Raw genomic sequence first — 9,831 nt, forward strand, 5'->3', positions numbered from 1 at the left:
CTAATTTGATGAACATTATAAACCCATAGATCCAAGAAACTCAACCAAGCCCAGGAACAAGAAATCTGATAAAAACTATACCTGCACAAATTATACTCAAATTGCTTAAAAGCAAATACAGAGAAAAAATCTCAAGAAACAAAGAGAAATTATACATTATGTACATAAGGACAAAGGCAAATGAAAGGATGACAGATTTCTCACAAGAAGCAGTGCGAGAAGAGAGGTAATATCTTTAAAGAACTAAAAGGAAAAAAATTGCCAATCTAGGATTATTAACCCAGTAAAAATATCTCATAAATAAAGATAAAAACTTTTTTCAGATATGCCAAAGTTGAAAGAATTCACTGCTGGCAGACTTGTATTACAAGAATTCACTGCTAGCAGACTTGTATTAATAGTAGTTCTTCAAGCACAAGGAAAATGGTATCAGCAGGAGACCTAGACAAAGAGCACTGGAAATGATTATTACCTGGGTAAATATAAGACTTTTTTCTTATTATTTAAATCTCCTTATAAGCTAATCAACTGTTTAAAACACAAATAACCACAATGTATTTAGGAGTTGATAACATATATAGAAATAAAATATATGACAACAATTATCAAAAAATGAAAGTGTACTGTTGTGAGGTTCTTATACTGTACATGAGTGGTATTATCACTTGAAGACAGACTATGACAACTTAAAAATGTATCACATGAAACATCAAGCAATGTGTCACTAAAATAAAGCCAAAGGAAGTTATAGCTAATAAGCCAAACGAAGGAGATAAAATAAAATAGCAAAAGGAAATCCATAATGAATCCAAAGAAAACATTAAGAAAAGAGAGAGCACAAAGGACAAATATGATGCACAAAAGTAGCAAAAGGATCATTTCAACCCAATTACATCAATAATCACAAAAATACATATAATCTAATTAAAACAACTTTGAAAAAGATGAAGTTGAAAGACTTTAACTAATTTCAAGACTTATTATGACGCTACTATAATGAGGACAATACAATATTATATCAAGATAGACATATAAGAGATGAATGGAGCAGAATACAAAAATAGACCCAAACATATATGGTCAATTGACTTTAGACAAAGGCACAAAGATAATTAGGTGAAGGAAAAAAAAGGTCATTTCAAGTAATGGTGCTGGAACAACTGGATATCCATATGCAAAAATAACTTCAATCTATACCTCATATCACATAAAAAATTTTTCAAAATAATCACCAAACACAGGCATAAGAAATATAAAACTGAATATAAAATAAAAAAAACTATAAAACCTAAATATAAAACTGAAAACTACAGAACTTCTAGAAGAAAACATAGTAGAAAAATCTTTATCATCTTGGATTAGGAAACATTTTTTAGAAACCACATCAAAACATAATCCATAAAAGAAAGTTGGTTAGTTACATTTCATCAAAATTAAGTACTTCTGCCTTTTGAGGAAACACTGTTAAGAGAATGAAAAAGCAAGGCACAGACTGGGAGAAAATATTGGCAAATCACATATCTAATAAAAGACTTGTATCTAGAATATATACAGTTTCAAAAATCGGTAACAAGAAAACTGATTTTTTTCATGAGCAAAGGATTTGGGGACTTCACCAAAGAATAGGCATATGGATAGCAAACAGGCACATAATGCTCAGCATCACTAGTCAGTAAGGAAATGCACATTAAAGTCACAATCAGATTCCACTACATGCCTATTAGAATGGCTAAAATTAAAATGACTAACCATACCTAATAATGGTAAAGATGGCAAGCAACTTTTACTTTCACATACTGCTACTAGTCTAGAATGTAAAATGAGTCAATCTCAAAATAATTATACTGAGTGAAAAAAAAAAAAAGCAGGCAAAAGAAAAATATATACTGTAGGATTTCATTTATATATGTCTAGAAAATACAAAATAATTTATAGTGATAAAAAGCAAATCACTGGTTACCTAGGCATGGTGTGGTAGGGAAAGTGGGCAGAAAAGGGGGTAAGGAAATATAACAAAGGGGCACAAGGAAACTTTAGGGGGTAATAGATAGGTTCATTATCTTGACTGTGGTGATGATTTAATATGTGCATAAATATGTCAATACTTAAATTGTATACTTTAAATTGTTTAGTTTATTGGAAGCTAGTATAATTCAATAAAGCTTTTTTAAAAAAAATTAAACAAAAAGGGTCGGCATAATAAGCGTTTTGCGCAATCTGTTGGATTTCGTAATTTGGAAGTTAACTGTGACCTCAGTAGAAACAGTTAAAATCAAGACAACCTGGATTGAACAGAAGTAGGAAGGTAGATGTTGTAAGTGTGGCTGAAAAGAAGAATAAGCTTCCGAAGAAGAATGGAAGGTTAAATGACAGAATTTATTTGTTTTATTTTGGAATGATATAGTCTGGAACACATTTTAAGCTAGTAATTGAGGAAACAAGATTCTGAAGAAAATAATGAAAAGAGATCGAGGCCAAGTAGGCACAAAATTCACACCTAGTCACCTAAATTTTCCTAATGAAATAGATGAGCTTATCCTCTGACTGGGAAAAATGAGAGTGTTTGTGGTCTGGAATAACTGAAAAAGGGACTTGTACAGTGAACTGACCAAAAATAATAAAAAAAGATCCCTAACAACCTTGCCCTAGCTAAGGTGGCAGATCATAATTATAAAATCTAAGCAGACAGAGAAAAGCAGAAAGAGTATCAATTCAATATTAGGTCTTTTACAAGTGAGTAGGGCAAGTCAAAGGTCCAAAAGACTTAAAGTGATTGATAACAGAATTTAGAAAACTAACCTTGCTTTGATTATCTATCCCTTGTATAAGGCTAGGGTAGAAGAGAGACTAGAGTGACTGGAATGAATCAAGAAAGTGGGCTTTCTATAACCCTAAGGAGTAGAGAAGGAACTTTCCTCTCCCATAAATCTTAATGTTTCCAGGTTTCCTGTCTACCAACCATCTGAAAGATTAATACAAGTAGAAAGAGTATGCTGGTATTCCTTTTCCAACAGCCATAGAATCATGGACTTTAGGCTTCTTAAAAGTATTCAATTCAACCACTGTTATTTCAAGCTTTCTCCCAAGAGGTTTCCTTGTACCAACTCTTAGACCAGAAAGGTCAACTCTAGTATATATTTTCTCCATTCACCATACATCTAAAGAAACATGGGTCTTATGTCTCTCTCCATCCGATTTCTAGGGTGATGTCCTATTTCCACTGAGCACCTCTACAATGCAAGGCACTTCATATCCCCATTTCATAGCTAGTGATCCTAAGGCTCAGAGAGGTTGAATATGTCAGGCAGTTTTTACCTGACAGTATAGCCTCCTTTGAACTACATCCAAGCCACAGGCAGCAGAGGCAACTCAACATTGCTGAATGCCGACAACTAACTGCATTGCTACTTCACTTTCTAGGAGTACTCTGAGAAAAACAAAGCTCTCCAAATCAGACAACACCAGACAGCCCAAAAGACCTGATTTAAAAATTATTAAAAGTGACGTGCTCAAATTGTTTTCAACTTGTCCATTTTAAGAACAAAGTAGAACTGACAACTATAAACCTAATTATTATTCTCAACCACTTTCACTTCATTTATATATTTTTTATAATTTTTTAATTTTTCAATTGCATTGACACAATATATTAGTTTCAGGTGTACAACCTAGTAATTAGACATTTATATAACTTAGGATCAGTTCATTAACATTAACAGGGATTCACAAATAGTGAAAAATATGAAAAGCTATGGAAGATATGGGATCCTCATTACTATTACTAACTGACCTCACTCTTGACCAGAAAAACATTCACTGAACAGAGCCCGGAAGTGTCTCAGCTGAATGGGGCCGTACATAGGTCCCTGTGGAGGCTGGGTTGACAAATGAGTTATCTGGGGGAAATCAACACCTATGGAAGAAAGAGGGCCACAATAGGCTTGGGTAGAGGGAGAAGACAACAAACTGCAATCAGGCCCAAAAAAGCTTTACCCTCACCAGAAGTCTGAGGCTTCCACGGCCCACCAGAATTGGTCTGAGGTGGAGTAGTGGGGTATTAGACAAAAATACTGGGCCTTTATGTTCCTGCCACAGCCAGTCTTTGGATGTGGGCAGCCCTGGGAAGGGCATGTCCTTAAGCAAGGAGGCTGCCCACAGCTGAGGCAATCCCTGAAGGAGCTGAGAGCTGGAGGCCCTCTGTACTCCCATCAGCCAGAGTTCTTGGAGGGTACACTGGAGGGTGCATCTCAATGACCACAAAAAGACTTTTTTGCTTTTAAACAAAAGGGAAGAGACCTGACTTGCCCATGGCGACATATCTAGTTAACAGCTGAAAATCACAATCTATTTCTTCTTCAGACTAGTTCATCTAAACTATGCTCTGAGACCAATGCTTTATAGAGGGAATGCCAGTGTTTAGCAAAGAGGCTGTAAACATCGAAGGACACATAGTAATTAAAATGTTAGGAGTCCTAAACCCCCACCTTAGTTGCTCTGAAAGAAACGATCTGCCAAATATGGTACAAAATATAAGGGAAACAATTTAGAAATGTTAAAAATGACAGCAAATTCCACAAGCATAAAAACAGTCTAAAGGTTATTTTATTACTTTCTGATTTTTAACTGATAACCTCTCTTATAACAGCCTTAGGACGCTGGTACAATTGAAATGTTAGCAGAAAATAATAAACTGCTTTAGAGAGGGGGGAAAAAAACCCTCAAACTAAAACAGCTGTAATAACAACACATTGCCACAAGGAAATAGTGTGATCTAATTTTTAATTTTGTTTTTCAAGCACAAAGGAATACAACACTAAAAATTTTTAAAAAGTGAAAAACTTAGACAAACTTATAAAAACAAATACAAAAAGTTGTTAATAATTCTGAGGCCTGCTGAGGCAGTTCTTATTCATTAATTTTAAAAAGTTAAATTTGAAGTTTTAAAAATGATCTTTAGTACCCCAAAATGTAACCGAATATGATGTAGTAAACAGGGCTTTACTCCAAGTTAGGGGTAGGGAGGCAGAGCAAGGGGAGAGTCAGAGGGCAGTACCTAGGGAGAGGCCCAATTTTTTATCACCATGGCTTTTGTACACCTTTCATTATCAGAAATATTCCTATAATGATTTCTTTCTTATCTTTTCAAAAGAGCTAACCTCTAACATGGACTCAGAAGTGAGGCTGTAGGGCTAAAACTGTGCCTCAAATATTTCCCAGCTGTGTGATCGTTATATGGTGCTTCATTTCTCTGTGTAGGTTCTCATCTGAAAAACAGACATTATAACAATACAACATCATGGATACAGTTTAAAAAATCTTTATTAAAGTGCTTAGTGTAGAGTTTGGCACTGTTAAATATTATCCCTATTATTGCCATCATCATTATTATTGCTATTATTAATCTAAATGACATGCAGATTATTTGTACCTAGACAGGATTACCAAGACATTCTCAGAAACACCCGCCCAAAGAAAAACTGAAATGACTCTCTGAAACACCTTAAGAAAGAACATGGCACTTCTCTTCAGAATGCGGAAGACACAGCCAAGAGTCCTGAGGGAGCTGTTAACATTCAGTGTGAACACGATGAGAGCACACAGCACCTATTTTCTGTAATATATAACCCCTCACCCTTATACTTCCTAATGAACCTGGGTTTGGGTCACTTTCTCCCCTGCTTAATAGCTGCCCTGAGAAGCATCTTAGCAGATGGTACAAACATGTAGACACACCCGGGAACAAGCTCACACATTCCCTCTGGCAATTGCTTCCTCAGCAATACACTCGGTAAAGATGCACCAGGGCTACACAGATGTGTGGCTAACACATCTTTATGGATTTTCAAGGTGTTTGGCTACTGTGCAGATGGGGTTAAAAATGACCTCATGGCTGTAAAGAAAGAAAAAGAGGATTTTTTCACAGATAGGCTTTAGTGCATATGAACAACATATATTCTTCAGGCAGGTGGGTTTTTACTTTAATGCCATTCCATAATTCTGCTGATTCAGTCTTATAAACAAAAAATAAATTTGAAGATTTACAAGACAGCAACTCTGATCTGTAATGAAATGTGACACCTAAAAGTCTAGGCCAGCTGTATTTTAAAAATAAAGCAAACATTTGCCTGAAGTAGAGAAGCTACAATTTCACTGCTGTTTCAAGAGTTAAGATTCTTAATTCTTGGCCATGGGCATGATGGGTATCATAGTCAGAAAAATCATAAACTGCAGAAATGTCTTTTTTTTGTAAGGAAAACTGCTACCTGGAAACTTTCGCCTCAACACACGGTTTTGAAAGCTATTTAAATATAAATATTTTAAAAAATGACACAAAGGAAAGTCAAGGACCATATTCAGAAAAATGAATATTCTCGAGGACCATGGGAACATTTTTTATAATCACTACAGGGTCTAGCATGTTGCACCCTTTTTAAAATATTTGCTGCTGCTCGGAGAGAATGTTAAGGCCACCATCAAGACCAATTTGTCTGCTGTGCCATAGTCTGATACAAAATTACATCTCATTTCATTAGACAAAATTAAGACAAAATCAGCCATAACTATTGTTCTTGATAGTATTACTGCTTCTTCATATGCTCCCTGCTTTTATTGCCTTGTCATAATTTTCCTTCCCTCCCTCATTCCTTCATTTTTTTCATATTTACACATTTAACATTTTCTTTTTACAAGGCACCTTTCACATGTTAGCTCATTTTATGCTCATGTAAAACAAGTGTTACTACTCTGACTTTTAAAAGTTAGAAAACTGAGGCCTAAAGCACTAAATGACCTGTTCAAGATTTCAGAGTAAGTGAATGAAAGAGAACTTTAATTTTTCTGATTCCATACTACTATATCCCAGTGGTCATGAGATTTTTCTATTAACCATTTTTCTTCCTTTCTCCTCTTCCTTCTTCATTCCTTAAGGCTACACGGCTTTATGCTTGTTCTCCATGACCGGTGTCAGCTGGATGCTCCCCACCCAAGAACCTTTCCTGGAGCCCATGCCGAGGTGCCTCTCCTCTGTGCTCCTGCAGCACGCACTGTTTCCCTGTGAGAGGATTTAAGATTCATGGCTCCTTGAAGGCAGGGACTATGTCTAGCTTATTCAGTATTGTGATGCTCACAATATGGTAAAAATCCAGTGGTGCTTCCTGCTCAGAAAAATATAAGTCCATCCCCAAAGAGAGATAAGATGATCACAACAAGACACCTTCTCCAGGATTCAGCATGAGCTCCAGGAAAGGGTCCTGATTCTAGGACAGCTGAGCCAGCACTAGAGGGTAAGTAAGAATTAGCCAAGTGAAGGAGCTGGTGGTACTAAACAGGGGTGTAGTGGGGTGGGAGGGAATCTGAAAAATAACAAAGAAGAAGGAAAAACAGAAATACTAGTCATTAGAGAAAGCGGGCTACCCATCTATTCAAAATCAGTTATTTAACTATGAGGCAGTTTCTAAACCTCACAAAGAGCAAGTCATTTGATGATAGAAATGTGTAGCAAGACATAAATAAGGAGAGCTCTAATAATTCTCTCCATAGACTGACAATAGAAAAATTTAGATTAAGCATGAATCTTTTTGCAAAGCTACTAGAGACAGACCACTACCTTCCTAAAATACACAAATCCCTTCTACCATAACCTGCCTCAAAAATGGCTTCAACAACACAATCCATCTCCCTGCATTCCAGTGTTAAATAGATTATATTACTGCTAACAATAGCATAATTCCTTTCTTTTATCATTAAAGAGAAGGCGGCTATAATAGGATTTTCACAACAGTAATCTCTATCTGAAACCTGTTTCACTATTACATTATACCATTTTAATATGAAATATTTCAAACCAGACAAATAGAAAATACCAAATTTCCATGTACCCATTATTCAGTTTTATCAAATCATAACATTTTTTCATATGTAACTTTATATCTTTTTTATTTAAAAAAAAAAAAAAACACTATGAACACATTTGAAGCCTGGTTTGTACCTCTTTCCTAATACCATTTTCCACTTCCTAGAAAAAGACACAAGCATGAAGCTGATATACGCTTTTTAAAAATGTATGCATATAAAGAATATATAGGATTATTTAATGGCTTCTTAAATATTACATAAACTTGACAATATGGAAGTCTAGACATTCAAACAAACCCTGATAAAATAGGACATCCATCAAAAGCTTACTAAATTATAACAAGAATCCTTTCAAATACATATTTGAGTTTACACATAGGTAGGGGAAATCTGGAGGTAGGAAAAATAGAAGTGAATCAAGAGTTATAAGTGAGCACTCAAGTTCTAGCTGCGGGAGATGGTAACTGAGACTCCTACATAGAACCAGGACTTTCTACTACATCTATTTTTCTACATCTTTGTCAACACTTACAAATGTTAGATTTTCAAAAGTATTTTCATATATGGAAAATTACAAAGGATAGATCATGGTGGCTTTCATTTGTTTTCCCCTGATTACTAATAAGGGTGATCATCTCTTCGTGTATCCATTCTAGCTACATTATTTGTCACCTTCATGCTCACACATTTCTCTTAGGTTCATTTTCATTCGTTTCTTTGGAGTTATTTATATATGTTAAATGCTTATTTGACATACTACTACACTCCTATTAGAATAGCTAAAATTAAAATGACTGACTATATCAAGTGTTGCTGAAAATGTAGATAGAGCAACTAGAACTGTCATACACAACTAGAAGCAATGCGAAATTGCACAATCACTTCAGAAAACGGTTTAGTAGCATCTCAGAAGTTAAATTACACCTACCATATGATCCAACAATTCTACCCCTAGGTATTTACTGAAGAGAAATGAAAGCATATATCCATACAAAGACTTGTGCATGAATGTGATTAGAAGCTTTATTTGTATTAGCAAAAGACTGGAAATAATCCAAATATCTGTCAATGGGTGGATGGATAAACTATGGAAAGGAATGCTTAGCAATAAAGAGGAATAAGCTATTGGTATACAGTACCCCATGGATGGATCTCCAAATAATTAGCCTAAGTAAAATAAGCCAAGCCAAAAAAAAAAAGGAGTAAACATTATAGATTTCCATTTATATAAATCTAAAAGGTGTGAACTAATTAATAGTGACAGAACGTAGTTCACTGGTGGCCTGGAGTAAGGAAATGTAGGGAAGGGCAAGAAGAAGAGATTACTGAGGGACAGCAGGAAACTATTGGAGGTGATGAACATGTTTATTTTCTTGATTCTGCTGGTGGTTTCAAAGGTGTATACATGTGTCAAAACTTAGAAAATTGTGTAAATACATTCAGTTTATTGTATGTCAACTTAGTAGATTATAAATTTAAATATGTATAGTTTATTTTATGTCAATTATACCTCAATAAAACTGTTCTTTAAAAAGTGCACTAGAATAAGAGAATAAAAAAGAATCCTAACCATGCTAGACTTCTGTCTTCTAAATATTTTTTAAATGTAGGTCATAATTAAAGAAAATCTCCTAACCTCTTTACAGCTTTCTAAAAACAAACAAAATATTACCTCAAGGAAGTTAGAAATAGTTGGGGGGGGGTGGGGATGAATTATAAACAAAAATTTTCTTGGGAAAAATAATACAAAGGCAAGTGATTAAAGTGAGAGTCTACCTCTTAAAAGTATTGTTATTCCTCCAGGAAATTCACTGTTAAGGTTTTTGCTGTCCACTGTAGTAATCAGTACATAAATATGTAAAATTTTCTACTGGGCTCACTCGCATGGTTAAGAATCTTGCCCCACATGGGTGAACCTACAGGGTATTATGCTAAGTAAAATAAGTCAGACAGAGAAAGACCAATACCATATGATTT

At 34.9% G+C, this 9,831-nt stretch overlaps 1 protein-coding gene across 10 annotated transcripts in view; it reads right to left on the reverse strand.

Annotated features, from left to right (window-relative positions):
- The window catches only part of FARS2 (phenylalanyl-tRNA synthetase 2, mitochondrial), a 455,949-nt gene that overhangs the window by 314,323 nt on the left and 131,795 nt on the right, over window positions 1–9,831 (reverse strand). The gene's annotated exons all lie outside the window — the stretch shown is intronic.

The sequence above is a fragment of the Pteropus vampyrus genome, unplaced genomic scaffold (genome assembly GCF_000151845.1).
Source record: "Pteropus vampyrus isolate Shadow unplaced genomic scaffold, Pvam_2.0 Scaffold129, whole genome shotgun sequence".
Classification (NCBI taxonomy): Eukaryota; Metazoa; Chordata; class Mammalia; order Chiroptera; family Pteropodidae; genus Pteropus; species Pteropus vampyrus.